Source organism: Schistocerca piceifrons, chromosome 6 (genome assembly GCF_021461385.2).
Source record: "Schistocerca piceifrons isolate TAMUIC-IGC-003096 chromosome 6, iqSchPice1.1, whole genome shotgun sequence".
NCBI lineage: Eukaryota > Metazoa > Arthropoda > Insecta > Orthoptera > Acrididae > Schistocerca > Schistocerca piceifrons.
The window spans coordinates 94,366,695-94,382,513 of record NC_060143.1 but is presented as its reverse complement, the minus strand read 5'-3'; positions in this window follow the sequence as shown (position 1 = coordinate 94,382,513).

Sequence of the window (15,819 nt, the reverse complement as noted above, 5' to 3'; positions counted from 1 at the left end):
ATGTCCCTAATGTCTTCCACTTTTACGTAATTACTAGCCACCGCAGCTACGTCGTAAGCTTCATGAGAACGTTTTGTGGCTGCCAGAGGTGTGAGTCATTGCCTATTGTCTCTTTGTTGGCGCGAGTCGTTATTGGGATTTGGAGATCTAACTTCTACAAATTCACCTTGTCGAGAGGGCCCTGCCCTGTTTGAATCCCGCCAGTTCTAATGAAATTCAGGTCTGTCGTTATGTCAGTAATTTCCATGGTTCCTTTTTTGTCTGTCATGTGGTGGAGAATTTCTCCCGAAATCGTAACTGCGCGGTGGACCGTTGTGTTTGAAATTGTTCTGTCTCCATTGATAATAATTATTTTGGTTCCCATATTGTCTGTTTCTCTGATTGTCTCTGTGATAGTCATTACCATGGAGAGGTGATCTTTCTCTGTAATTATTACTACTCTCCCAACGGTTGTCATACGGTTGGCGTCTGTTTTGGTCACGATATACGTTGTAAGAATACCCTTGTCGTGTCCAGTTATTATTTCTGTCATCGCGGAATTGTGACGGATGTGACCTGTAATTGTTGTATTCCCTTTTTCGCGTCCCACGATTGTCAGTGTCGATTTCCAATTCTTGTAAGAGTCCCTGAAATGCTTCAATGTCGTCTTTGCAACGTCCTGCCAAAATAATATGTCGTAAATGTTCAGGCAATTTGATTAAGCAAATGCGGATGAGTTCTGAGGGGCTGTATGGGTTTGACAGGTACTGATTCTTGTGCAACATGTCTTCAAAATATTTCACAAGACTGGAAAATTCAGATTGTTCGAAATGTTTCATCATTATGATGCTATGTTTTACTCGGTCTTGTGTAGCTTGAGACCAATATGCTGAGAGGAAGGCATGATAAAATTCTCCTTCACTGTGGCAATCGTGAATGACCGATCGCATTCTTACAGCTGGTTCATTCTCTAAATAGCCATACATAAATTCTAATCTCTGTTCTAATGACCAGTTGGGAGGAAAACAATGAGAGAATTGATGAAGCCACGCTTGTGGATGAATGTCGTTGCTGGATTTCTTAAATGTTTTGAATTTACGTGTAGTAATAAACAGCTTATAGTCAAAATCATCATGTCAGCGAATCGCATGTCGGTCATTGTTACGTCGTGTCGGCGGTTCCATCTCTAAATTCGGTGCACCTTGCCAATTTCTTTCATAATTTCCGAAATGCCCTGTGTTATTATTTTGTGGCTTTTCCGTATTTCTAAGTCCCTCTTCCCGTGTTGGAGCGCGAGCCTCCTCTGAAATATGTAATTCTTGCATTACTTGTGCCAACTGCTCTTGCACTTCCCGGATTTCTCTTTTGTGTTGCGTATTAATTTGATTCTGATTTTGTTTGGATTTCATAATTTGTTCATACTCTTCTGTGTCAGTGAAGGCTACGGGTCTTGTGTCATTCAGATCATCATCTACCTTTGTAGATAAGTTAGTGAACTGACCCGAAAGTTCGGCTACTTTCTCCGATAATGAACTGATTTCCTCAGTGTTTTCTGAACCAAGTTTCTGAGTGTCTGTTTGTGTTGATAACGTATCTACTATGTCCTTTAAGTTACGTTGAGTTTTTGCAAGCTGCGTAACCGAATCGGTAGATGCAACTGAGTCAATTTTAGCTTGCAAGATGTCGTGATTTTCATGAACAATAGTTTGCAGTTCTTTTATGGCAGCTTCGCGATTCTGTAATGCATTTTCATGACGCGAAAAAATAGGTTGAAAATGCTCACAAATTTGTGTTTTTACGTCATTACAGACTTTTTGACTTTTCGATTCAATTTTTAGTAACTCAGCAATTAAATCTTTACGAGTTTGTTCAAGCGATTGGTCAATTGTGTTTAACTTTTGAAGATTTTGTTCCATTGTGTCTAACTTGTGTAGCTGTTGCTGTGTTCGTTCCTGATTTTGTTCCATTCGTTGCATGAATTGCAATAACAATGTATTAGTGTCTAGAACTTGTTCCTTTGTGCATATCGGCAGTGCATAACAGGCAACATTCGCATTTTGAAAGGCAGAAAATGTGTCTTGACTTGATTGAGAAATGGGTAATGACGCAAAACCTGAATACGCAGTATTTGCAAAATTTTGTCCTCTCATTTCGGATTCCTGAGGCGAGCTGTTGCCGACCGATCGATCGACAATGTTTCCCTGTTCACTAATTGTTTCACTGTCTACACCATTATTTGCCGCCTGGTCCATTTCCCTATGGACAATTACCAAATTATTACTTTGAACGTCTGTTAATTCATTACACGGTGGTGCTGATAAGCTACGCTCGTCGTCACTATCATTTCTCAATTTACTTTGGAGCCTAGTGTTACGTTTTTCACACGCCATAATTATCACGTATTTCAAACGATAACAAGAAAAACACAATTTGAAGAGCAAAAATAAGAAACATTAACATAGCACTGAAAATAATACCTAGTTAATCGCAAGCGTAGCTGCGAAGTACTTGGTGCAAATCTACATGCATGCTACAACTGTTTTACTGTACAACAATGAAAGACTACTACTACAAAGGAGATTCTCTCTACAATTACGCGCTAGCAATAAACAAAAGCTTCACTAATTACACTAACTACAAGAAAAAATCAGAAGATTCCAGTGAGGTATCATCGGCTAATTGATGAATGATTGTGCTGATAAACCCCTTACGTTATTTTATTTTCAAACAGCTGAGCAGAACTGAACGTACTCAGACATTTCGCTCTTTACTTATTCTGATCAACACTAAACTGACGCACAATATTTTTAGCGCAACGCAGTCTGACTTTCAACAATCCCTAGAAAAGAATGGGCCTTACTGACAATAGCCTGTACCTTTCATGAATCACTTACCTCACAAAAATCTTCGTTAGTCGAACTACTGCAATACAGCGAGCGCCAATACTGCCAGCTAAATAAAAGATTCTAACTACTGAAGCCACTAACTACTGATAGGCATAGTTAACAAATGAAAGATTTTGGTAGAGAACAAACAATGTATTTACCTTAATAGTGTTCAAAAGTCATTATATATATATATATATATATATATATATATATATATATATTGACACATTCCTGGGGTCAGATACATCACATGATCACACTGACAGAACCACAGGCACATAGACACAGGCAACAGAGCATGCACAATGTCGGCACTAGTACAGTGTATATCCACCTTTCGCAGCAATGCAGGCTGCTATTCTCCCATGGAGACGATCGTAGAGATGCTGGATGTAGTCCTGTGGAACGGCTTGCCATGCCATTTCCACCTGGCGCCTCAGTTGGACCAGCGTTCGTGCTGGACGTGCAGACCGCGTGAGACGACGCTTCATCCAGTCCCAAACATGCTCAATGGGGGACAGATCCGGAGATCTTGCTGGCCAGGGTAGTTGACTCACACCTTCTAGAGCACGTTGGGTGGCACGGGATACATGCGGACGTAAATTGTCCTGTTGGAACAGCAAGTTCCCTTGCCGGTCTTGGAATGGTAGAACGATGGGTTCGATGACGGTTTGGATGTACCGTGCACTATTCAGTGTCCCCTCGACGATCACCAGTGGTGTACGGCCAGTGTAGGAGATCGCTCCCCACACCATGATGCCGGGTGTTGGCCCTGTGTGCCTCGGTCGTATGCAGTCCTGATTGTGGCGCTCACCTGCACGGCGCAAAACACGCATACGACCATCATTGGCACCAAGGCAGAAGCGACTCTCATCGCTGAAGACGACACGTCTCCATTCGTCCCTCCATTCGCGCCTGTCGCGACACCACTGGAGGCGGGCTGCACGATGTTGGGGCGCGAGCGGAAGACGGCCTAACGGTGTGTGGGACCGTAGCCCAGCTTCATGGAGACGGTTGCGAATGGTCCTCGCCGATACCCCAGGAGCAACAGTGTCCCTAATTTGCTGGGAAGTGGCGGTGCGGTCCCCTACGGCACTGCGTAGGATCCTACGGTCTTGGCGTGCATCCGTGCGTCGCTGCGGTCCGGTCCCAGGTCGACGGGCACGTGCACCTTCCGCCGACCACTGGCGACAACATCGATGTACTGTGGAGACCTCACGCCCCACGTGTTGAGCAATTCGGCGGTACGTCCACCCGGCCTCCCGCATGCCCACTATACGCCCTCGCTCAAAGTCCGTCAACTGCACATACGGTTCACGTCCACGCTGTCGCGGCATGCTACCAGTGTTAAAGACTGCGATGGAGCTCCGTATGCCACGGCAAACTGGCTGACACTGACGGCGGCGGTGCACAAATGCTGCGCAGCTAGCGCCATTCGACGGCCAACACCGCGGCTCCTGGTGTGTCCGCTGTGCCGTGCGTGTGATCATTGCTTGTACAGCTCTCTCGCAATGTCCGGAGCAAGTATGGTGGGTCTGACACACCGGTGTCAATGTGTTCTTTTTTCCATTTCCAAGAGTGTATATATATAAGTTCATGACATCCAGTCTTACGAATGTACTGTCTGTGATGGGCACACGTCCAGATCATCCGCTCTCAAAACTCCGCCATCTCTCTCCCCACATCCACCACTTCTGGCGGCTCACCTCCAACAAGCGCAACGCTACGCGCTGTTCACATCCAACTGCCCAAGACTACAATAGCGAATATTACAACACTGCAAACCAGCCACAGACTGCACACAGCACAGCCAGTGATTTTCATACAGAGCGCTACGTGGCGTTACCAATATAAAAACCTAAACAGCCTACTTACAACTGTTCACAGTAACACATTCTCTGTCCTACCTTCCTGTTCAGAACGAATCTTACTCCTGATATACCATTTTCTGCTGTTGTTGATATTACCCTATATTCATCTGACCAGAAATCATTGTCTTCTTTCCACTTCACTTCACTGACTCCTACTAGATTGAGACTTTGCACTTCCCCTTTCAGATTTTCTAGTTTCCCAACCACGTTCAAGCTTCTGACATTCCACTCTCCGACTCGTAGAGCGTTATCCTTCCGTTGATTATTCAGTCTTTTTCTCATGGTAACCTCACGGGATCCGAATGGGGGACTACTCCGGAATCTTTTTGCCAATGGAGACATCATCATGACACTTCTTCAATTACAGGCCACATGTCCTGTGGATACACGTGACGTGTCTTTAATGCAGTGGTTTCTATTGCCTTCTGCATCCTCATGCGGTTGATCATTGCTGATTCTTCCGCCTTTAGGGACAGCCCACCCCTAGGGCTAGAGAGTGCCCTGAACCTCCGTCCGCTGCCTCCGCCCTCTTTGTCAAGACCTTTGGTAGAATAGAGGTGACTTGTTATGCCGGAAGTCTTCGGCCGCGCCGGCCGGAGTGGCCGAGCGGTTCTAGGCGCTATAGTCTGGAACCGCGCGTCCGCTACGGTCACTGGTTCGAATCCTGCCTCGGGCATGGATGTGTGTGATGTCCTTAGGTTAGTTAGGTTTAAGTAGTTCTAAGTTCTAGGGGACTGATGACCTCAGAAGTTAAGTCCCATAGTGCTCACAGCCATTTGAACCATTTTTTTTTTTTCTTCGGCCGCCAATGCTGATCATTTATCAAAATTTAAACAGCTGCAGGATTCGAACCCGGGACCGAAGACGGTTTGATTGTGTAACAAAGACGCTACCCCCTTTTCTTTAATCTCATTTTCTTCATCTACACTCCTGGAAATGGAAAAAAGAACACATTGACACCGGTGTGTCAGACCCACCATACTTGCTCCGGACACTGCGAGAGGGCTGTACAAGCAATGATCACACGCACGGCACAGCGGACACACCAGGAACCGCGGTGTTGGCCGTCGAATGGCGCTAGCTGCGCAGCATTTGTGCACCGCCGCCGTCACTGTCAGCCAGTTTGCCGTGGCATACGGAGCTCCATCGCAGTCTTTAACACTGGTAGCATGCCGCGACAGTGTGGACGTGAACCGTATGTGCAGTTGACGGACTTTGAGCGAGGGCGTATAGTGGGCATGCGGGAGGCCGGGTGGACGTACCGCCGAATTGCTCAACACGTGGGGCGTGAGGTCTCCACAGTACATCGATGTTGTCGCCAGTGGTCGGCGGAAGGTGCACGTGCCCGTCGACCTGGGACCGGACCGCAGCGACGCACGGATGCACGCCAAGTCCGTAGCATCCTACGCAGTGCCGTAGGGGACCGCACCGCCACTTCCCAGCAAATTAGGGACACTGTTGCTCCTGGGGTATCGGCGAGGACCATTCGCAACCGTCTCCATGAAGCTGGGCTACGGTCCCGCACACCGTTAGGCCGTCTTCCGCTCACGCCCCAACATCGTGCAGCCCGCCTCCAGTGGTGTCCAGACAGGCGTGAATGGAGGGACGAATGGAGACGTGTCGTCTTCAGCGATGGGAGTCGCTTCTACCTTGGTGCCAATGATGGTCGTATGCGTGTTTGGCGCCGTGCAGGTGAGCGCCACAATCAGGACTGCATACGACCAAGGCACACAGGGCCAACACCCGGCATCATGGAGTGGGGAGCGATCTCCTACACTGGCCGTACACCACTGGTGATCGTCGAGGGGACACTGAATAGTGCACGGTACATCCAAACCGTCATCGAACCCATCGTTCTACCATTCCTAGACCGGCAAGGGAACTTGCTGTTCCAACAGGACAATGCACGTCCGCATGTATCCCGTGCCACCCAACGTGCTCTAGAAGGTGTAGGTCAACTACCCTGGCCAGCAAGATCTCCGGATCTGTCCCTCATTGAGCATGTTTGGGACTGGATGAAGCGTCGTCTCACGCGGTCTGCACGTCCAGCACGAACGCTGGTCCAACTGAGGCGCCAGGTGGAAATGGCATGGCAAGCCGTTCCACAGGACTACATCCATCATCTCTACGATCGTCTCCATGGGAGAATAGCAGCCTGCATTGCTGCGAAAGGTGGATATACACTGTACTAGTGCCGACATTGTGCATGCTCTGTTGCCTGTGTCTATGTGCCTGTGGTTCTGTCAGTGTGATCATGTGATGTAGCTGACGCCAGGAATGTGTCAATAAAGTTTCCCCTTCCTGGGACAATGAATTCACGGTGTTCTTATTTCAATTTCCAGGAGTGTATATTGTTCGTTGAATTTGTTCGGGGCGGCCGTCCGATGACACTCGTTTACGTTCTACGTTGATCCATTCACTCAGTTTTTTGGTTACAGACAGTAGCTAACCCTCTGACCGAACACGCTGAGCTACCGTGCTGGCACCCTCATACTAAAGGTTTTCAAGTGCTGCATCCTATAACGACACAGCCACCAACCGTGTAGTTCTGTACCAAGTGCTGACGCAGCCCCGGTCCGCTAACGACACATGCTCTGGAGCTCAGACGAAAACAGTTCGCAGCAACACACAGTAAATACGCCAGGTTGTTTACGCCGGAACCTCCAGCAGCCGGCACGGTCCAGCGCTGCCACCACAGACAGATATCAGCCACACCGCGGCGTACCTACCACTCTCCCACGAGTCTCGTGCATTCACCCGTATTTAGGTTGTCGCCCGACACTCGATAGCCATTTCATACCTCAGTGTGCACAACTGCACCTTAGCGCTTCCTTAACTGGAGTCCTATCGTCGCGCGCTCTCTACGCTCTGTGCTCTACACCGGCAGAACCTGGCGGTCCGTCACTCTTTGTTTCCACAGAGTGCCCTCTACATTCCGTGCTCTACGCCAGACGCGTCTAGTGGTCCACCGGTCGCAGTCAGCGCAGCTCACAGCTACACGACCTTTGTCTGTGACTCGTCTCCCAGGCTCATTGTCTCACAGAAAACTATCGCCATGTACTTCCTCTACAGACGAACATCGCCTTGAAACCTCAGTAGTTACCTGCTAGGACATTCCAGCACAACGTCAGTGATTACTTACTGGGACACTCTAGTGACTCTGTGATTAACTATCGTACTAAGACAAGAATCGCAGACTAACATTCCAAAAAACAGTTATTGTACTACGTTCATTAAACACAAAAAAGTTCGATTGTTATGGGCTACCTGCGCACATGAATTGTTGTTCCCTCAGCCATGAACATTACAGTGGCTATGAGGACCACTGTTTGCCCCCTCCCTAACCTCTGCAATGGTGAAGAGGAACACCATTTGCTCCCTCCCAGTCCCACACTGCAATGTCAACGTTTGCTCCCTCCTCACCGACAACAGGACTCATGAGGATCACTATTTGCTCCCTCCTTGTCCAAGACTACAATGAAGACCAACCTTTGATTCCTCCTTGACCCACAACACAATGGTGACGAGGATCAACATTTGTGCCTTCCCTGTCCCTACAATAGCAATTAGAATAAAAGTTTGCATCGTTTAGTCACAGTCTGCAGTACCAAGGATAAAAGATCCTACATACCAGTCGCCACTACAATATCGATGAATTCAATCGGCTTAGGGATTACATCCCCAGTGACTAGCGACCATACTATCGAACTTTTTGTGCTTTGGGAAGAGGAATTCCGCCTTATGCAAGACACCTTTTTTCTCTTTTTTTGTTTTTTTTTCACCCAGAAATGTTTTAGCACATTTTGTGCTATCTTCCGTGGGTTCTTTTTTTATTTTTTAACTGTAAAATTGTTGTTAAAAATTAACATTTAGCGAAACTTTTGGTACATAATATTTACAATTGTGAATCAATAATTGTTGTAAAATATTATACACCATTTGTTCATAGTTCACAGTTGAGATTTATTAACGACCTGATGCACTATGTGTTGTTTATAACATTATGTCAAAGTTCTGTTTATAGCTAATTGGCAAAAGAGTGGACGTATGCATTAGTTTACATACCTTACATGATACTGTTGGACACTTATTTTGGTAGCTATTCTGCTATGCAAGTTACAATTTCTCATCTGCAGAACAGCAAAACTTAATTTTTATTTTTCTGTTTATTATGCACTTTCAATCGGAAATGAATATATATCACGTTTTTCGCATGTAACTTACGGTTCTGATATTGTGGTGCTTTCTTATATGTCGCTGGCGATGTGAATAGGCAGATTTCGTGGCCTATGGTCGCTTCACACTGCACTTTCACCGATTTTTTCAAAACATAGGCATAGTTTTCGCCGCCATTACGTGTTGTTGTGGCTGTGTGGTGTTCATTTGTTTCGTAGCGCGTTTGGCTGGGTGAGGCGCGCGAGTTTGAAGTGTATTTGGCATCTGTGGTGTTTGGTTTGTTTGTTTGTGTGTGTGTGTGTGTGTGTGTGTGTGTGTGTGTGTGTGTGTGTGTGTGTGTGTGTGTGTTCAGGAGTGGGATAGAGAGAGAGAAAGAGAGAGAGAGATTACATGTTCATTAAAAACTGAATGATTCGTTTAAGAGAAAGATCTTCAGAAATTATGCAAGTCAGTAACGCGTTCTTCCTCTCTTCCCCTAATTGAAGTATTTATTTGGTTTACCATTGATTAATAGGGTTGTTGAATGTCCCCCTGAGAGATGCCGTGTCAGATTATGTCCAACTGGCACGTTAGACCGTCAAAATCCCAAGCTGGATGTAGGGCCCTGCCCATAATGCTCCAAACGTTCTCAATTGCTGGCCACGGTAAGATTTGGTAAGCACGAAAGACAAGCAGTACAAACCATCACCGTGTGCGGGCAGGCATTATCTTGCTGAAATGTAGCTCCAGGATGGATTTTCATGAAGGGCAACAAAACGGGGTGTAGAATATCGTCGACGTATCGCTGTGCTGTAACGGCTCCGCGGATGACGACCAAAAGTGTCGTCGTATGAAAAGAAATGCACCGCAGGCCTTCACAAGTGGTTTTTGAGCCGTGCGGCGGGCGACAGTCAGTGTGGCATGCCCCTGCTGCCCGGGGCGTCTCCAGCCAGGAATTCGCTGCTAGTCGGAGCTCAGTTCCAAGCGGGACTCTTCTCCATTCAGTGAGACTCCAGGCTGCCAAGCATCTACCGATTTCGAATCCATCCGGTTAATTCCTTCGTGGTGCGTCTTTTTTTTTTCCTTAGATGAAATTTGTAGGAGCATCCACCTTTAAAGAGAGTGGTGCCATCAATATTAATTAAAGTTACACTTACATTCAGATCTGTCTACAGCAGTTCAAAAGTTGTACACAGTATGGTCAGAATGAAACGTGTTATTGTATTATACAGTTTGTTGTTACAGAAGCAAGAAATGATTGTTCGTCAGAACTAGTAAGAATGACTATGTGGTGTCACCGCCAGACACCACACTTGCTAGGTGGTAGCTTTAAATCGGCCGCGGTCCATTAGTACATGTCGGACCCGCGTGTCACCACTGTCAGTGATCGCAGACCGAGCGCCACCACACGGCAGGTCTCGAGATACTTACTAGCACTCGCCTCAGTTCTACGGACGACTTAGCTAGCGATGCAACACTGACGAAGCCTCGTTTATTTGCAGAGAAGATAGTTAGAATAGCCTTCAGCTAAGTCAATGGCTACGACCTAGCAAGGCGCCATAGCAATTGATAGTTATCGTATGAAGCATGTCTCATCAAGAACGATGTATACAAATGATGGATTAAAGTTAAGTATTCCAGAAGCTACGTACTTTTCTTTATAGCATTCATTACGTATCCTGTTTCAGACCTCAGGCCATCCTGCGTGAGCTTATAGCGTGCATTTCGGCCTTCTCTAGCAATATAACAAGTGGCGACGAGGCTTAAAAGAGGATTTCGCGTTCGTATTGCTCTCATTTACTTGTGTCATGGCTTCGCCACAATCTCCAGATGTACTGTCCGAATTTTATCGCTTGCAGAATCAGCAGACGCAGGCGTTATTGGATGCCCTTGGACAGCTCGTCCAGGGTCAACGTGCACTGCAAAACGATGCGGCAGCCGCCGCTCAACCGCTACCGCACCCACAACATGCAGTTGCACCACCGTTTCGACACTTCGATGCGGCGATGGAAACCTGGACGGAGTGGTCACGCCAATTTGGATTCCATCTCGCCGCCTATAGAATTCAAGGTAACGAGCGGCAGCCTCATTTATTGGCGTGTGTAGGGGTGCAAACGTACCGTGTGATAGTGAAATTGTTTCCCCGACGCGACGAAGAAATTTTGTCTGCTTTAGATGCCTATTTCAAGGAATCAGTTAATGTAGTTGCAAAACGGTATACGTTCTTTCATACAAAACGTACGGCCGGTCAAACTAATAGGGAGTGGGTTGCAACTTTGCAAGGCCTTACTAGGGATTGTGCTTTTGAGTGTGAATGTGGACTCCCTTATTCGGATACTATGGTGCGTGATGCAATTGCACAGAACGTTTCTGATGTTCGTATACGGGAACAGATTTTGAAACTAGTCAATCCCTCCCTTCAACAAGTGATAGACATATTGGATAGGCAAGACACACTTGACTTTGCTCAGGAATCGTTTGAAACTTCGCCAGCTGTGTGTCACATTAACCGGCCCGCCGGGCGAGCTGCACGGAACTGTAAACAGCCCTCACGCACGTCCGCGCAACCACGTGTCCCGCGCCAGCATGCAAATGCAATGAAATCATGCCCGCGGTGTGCTACTAGACATTCGCGTGAGAATTGCCCGTCACGCCAAGCTATTTGCTTTTTCTGTAATAAAAAAGGACATGTTCAGAGTGTTTGCCAGAAAAAGCTCAGATCGGACACTAAAAACCATTCCAGGCCCTTTGCTTCGCGCCGGAATCGAACCAAGAATACTCAGGCTCGTGGACCTTCGCCCATGGAAATTCATGTAGTTAATTCCACTCCGCCCAGTGCCACTCTCTCTAACAGTGACTGTGTTCGTCCCACAAAAAGTGTGCGTCGACATCGACGGAAATCACGTCAAGTCGCGAGTGATTCTGTACCAGTGTCTGTTCACATTGCACAAAACAGTCGCCCTTGTTGTCAGCAGGACAATAAACTTTTTGTAGATTTGGACTTTAATGGCAAGGTCATACCATTCCAGCTCGATACCGGAGCTGCAGTTTCATTGCTCAATAAAGACACGTACAAACAACTGGGCACACCTCCGTTGCGTGCCGCAAATGTTAAATCCATATTCAGGTCAGAATATCCCTGTGTTAGTACAGTGCAGCCTTCTTGCAACATACAAGGGACAAACAAAACTTGTGTCATTTTACGTTCTTCGTTCTTCTTCTGCAGTGAACTTGTTTGGTTTAGATTTATTTCAGTTGTTTAACTTGTCTATAGTAAATCAGGTCCTCTCAGTGAACCACACTGTGCCTTCAGCCAGTGTTTCTAGTCTATGTGAAGAATTTGCAGACATTTTTGCACCGGGCCTTGGTTGCGCTCAGAACTATAAAGCACATTTGGAACTGAAAGTAAACGCACAACCGACATTTTTCAGAGCGCGCAATGTTCCCCGCGCATTGCGTGATGAGGTCGCAAAAACATTACACGATTTGGAATCACAAGGTGTGATTGAATGTGCGCAATGCCTCTTCTATTTCAGCTCCGCTTCATCGCTTACGCCGTACAGGTATTCCGTTCGTCTGGACGACGGAATGCGAACGCGCCTTTCGGCAGTTGAAATCGGCATTGCTTTCTCATACTTGCCTTACGCCATTCGATCCCCGGAAACCCCTTTTGTTGATGGTAGATGCATCGGATTTCGGGATCGGTGCTGTGCTTGCGCACAAAGATGGTTCACACGATCGCCCTATTGCCTTTGCATCCAAATTGCTCTCGTCAGCGCAAAGAAATTATTCACAGACGGAGAAAGAAGCTTTGGCTCTCGTATTTGGTGTTACTAAGTTCCATGATTTCTTGTATGGTCGTCACTTTACCATCATCACAGACCACAAACCTATGACGTCGCTTTTTCACCCGAACAAGCCTGTACCTCCACGTACAGCGCAGAAATTCATTCGCTGGTCTATATTCCTCTCGCAGTACCGCTACGATATCTTGTATCGGTCCACTGCTAAGCACGAAAAGCCGATGCGTTGTCCCGTTTGCCTGTTGCCGAGGATAGAGCATTCGATTTCTCCGAACTAGCTTGCATGTTCATTGATTCGGAAACCGATGACGTGGTCGAATCGTTTCCGACTGATTTTCGTCGTGTCGCTACAGCCACAGCTGCTGACCCTGTCCTTGCTACCGTTTTGCGTTTTGTTGCTACGCAATGGCCCTTGTCAAAGTCACGGATCGAGGATCCATTGGTTCGCCGATTTTTTGCTCACAAGGAGAGACTTTTTGTACGATGTGGTGTTTTGTTGTTGCGTTCTGATAATCATCAGTCCAGAGTCGTGGTCCCACGTTCGTTGCAGTCCTCTGTCTTACGGCTTCTCCACCAAGGACATTGGGGTATAGTGCGAACGAAACAACTTGCTCGTTAGCACTGTACTTGGTTCGGAATCGATGCTGCGATTACGAATATGTGCTCTTCTTGCATGGCGTGTGCCGAACAACAATCCGCACCGCCGCGGAACTTCTTTGCATGGCCAAAAGCCACTTCCCCTTGGCAACGCTTGCACATAGATTTTGCTGGTCCATTCTGGAATGCTCGATGGTTGGTTGTGGTCGATTCTTTCAGTACTTTCCCTTTTGTTGTCCGGATGTCTTCCACGACGTCATCTGCCACCATCCAAGCGTTGTCCGCTATCTTTTGCATTGAAGGTCTTCCACAGACTATTGTTTCCGTCAATGGCCCACAATTTATGTCCGCAGAATTTCAGTCATTCTGCAAGGCTAATGGTATTCAACATCTGACATCCGCGCCGTTTTCGCCTCAGTCAAACGGTGCCGCTGAACGATTGGTCCGGACTTTCAAGTCACAGATGTTGAAGATGAAAGAGTCGCATTCTCGGGAGGACGCGTTGTTGCTCTTTTTGTCTTCGTATCGCTCTCAGCCCCGAGATGGTCGCTCGCCGGCTGAGTTGCTCCACGGTCGTCCTCATCGAACCTTGATGTCATTGCTGCATCCGCCGCATCAGGTTCCTGTGCAGCGGCAGACTCCTGCTTTTGCTCCAGGCGACGTTGTATTCTATAGCAACTATCGCGGTTCACGGCGTTGGCTCGCAGGGCGCATTCTTCGCTGCCTCGGCCGCGCGATGTATTTGGTTTTGGGGGCCTCTGGTGAGGTGCGTCGGCATCTCAATCAGCTGCACCTCTGTCGTCGCCTGGGTTCTGCCGCTCCCCGTCTGCTTTCAGCGACGGTGCCGTCCGGTCAGCGCCTTGGGGACCCATCTACTGGCTCGCCTCATCCCCAGGTGTTACCGACGCTGCCTTCCATTTTGCCCCATGGCGAAGCGCCGCCGCCGCCTGTTCTCCCGCCGGCGCCGCCCGCAGTGGACGCTTCTCTGCAGCCGCCAAGCGCCTCCCTGGGTCACGCGCCGCCGATCGCTTCCCGTGACCAGCTGTCCTCCAACATGGACCTCTTGCCCGCTCCGGACCAGATGTCGTCTTCGCCACTCGGGTGCTCCGACTCGATGGAGGTCGACCCGTCGGCCCCTCCTGACTATCTTAGGGTGCATACTCCGCATGTTGGCGTGCTCCCTGGACTAGGTTTTGAGGCGTTTCCTACCTGCCCTCGGACCGAATGGCCGGGTGCGGGTTGCACAGCCTCGCCTGTTGATAGGCTCCCCACCTCGTCGCATACGTCAACATGGGGTGCTCCCCACGGCGGGCGGAAGCATTATCATACAACCGTTCGCCGATTTGCGGGGGAGGAATGTGGTGTCACCGCCAGACACCACACTTGCTAGGTGTTAGCTTTAAATCGGCCGCGGTCCATTAGTACATGTCGGACCCGCGTGTCGCCACTGTCAGTGATCGCAGACCGAGCGCCACCACACGGCAAGTCTCGAGATACTTACTAGCACTCGCCCCAGTTCTACGGACGACTTAGCTAGCGATGCAACACTGACGAAGCCTCGTTTATTTGCAGAGAAGATAGTTAGAATAGCCTTCAGCTAAGTCAATGGCTACGACCTAGCAAGACGCCATAGTAATTGATAGTTATCGTATGAAGCATGTCTCATCAAGAACGATGTATACAAATGATGGATTAAAGTTAAGTATTCCAGAAGATACGTACTTTTCTTTATAGCATTCATTACGTATCCTGTTTCAGACCTCACGCCATCCTGCGTGAGCTTATAGTGTGCATTTCGGCCTTCTCTACCAATATAACAGACTAGATGCTGTTTTTAGGTCTGGAAACGACATTGTATTGCTGGTCTCCTTATGTTGAATTCTTGAGATGTGGTGCGCTTAATATCAATGGAGCAGTTCCGATTGATCGTTTCTTGTGTAGAGGTATGAAAAGAGACTTCGACCAGCCTTCTGGCCATTCCCCAGTTTCCCATGCTTTTGTACACACTGCTGCAACACATCAACACTTCCTGCCCCATTTCTTTGATCATCTCAACAGAGATATGCTGCCTAGAGGAGGGGATTTATATATTGTAGGATCCAATGTGAGTTGTTCAGCTGGTTGACGTTTCATACCATTGTTAATCTCGGAATACTACGAGGGTGAGTCAAATGAAAACTTGAAATATTTTTTTAAATTATTATTTTATTGTGCTGAAGTGGTACAAAGCTGTATCACTTTTCAACATAATCTCTCCCACGCTCAATGCAAGTCCTCCAGCACTTACAAAGTGCATAAGTTCCTTTAGAAAAATCCTGTTGGTTGTCCGCGAGGCGTACCTCTTCATCAGAACGGAACTTCTTTCCTCCCATTGCGTCTTCGAGTGGTCCAAACATATGGAAATCACTTGGGCAAGGTCTGGTGAGTATGGTGGATGAATAAGGCACTCAAAATGCAAAAGGTTCAAATGGCTCTGAGCACTATGAGACTTAACTTCTGAGGTCATCCGTCCCCTAGAACTTAGAA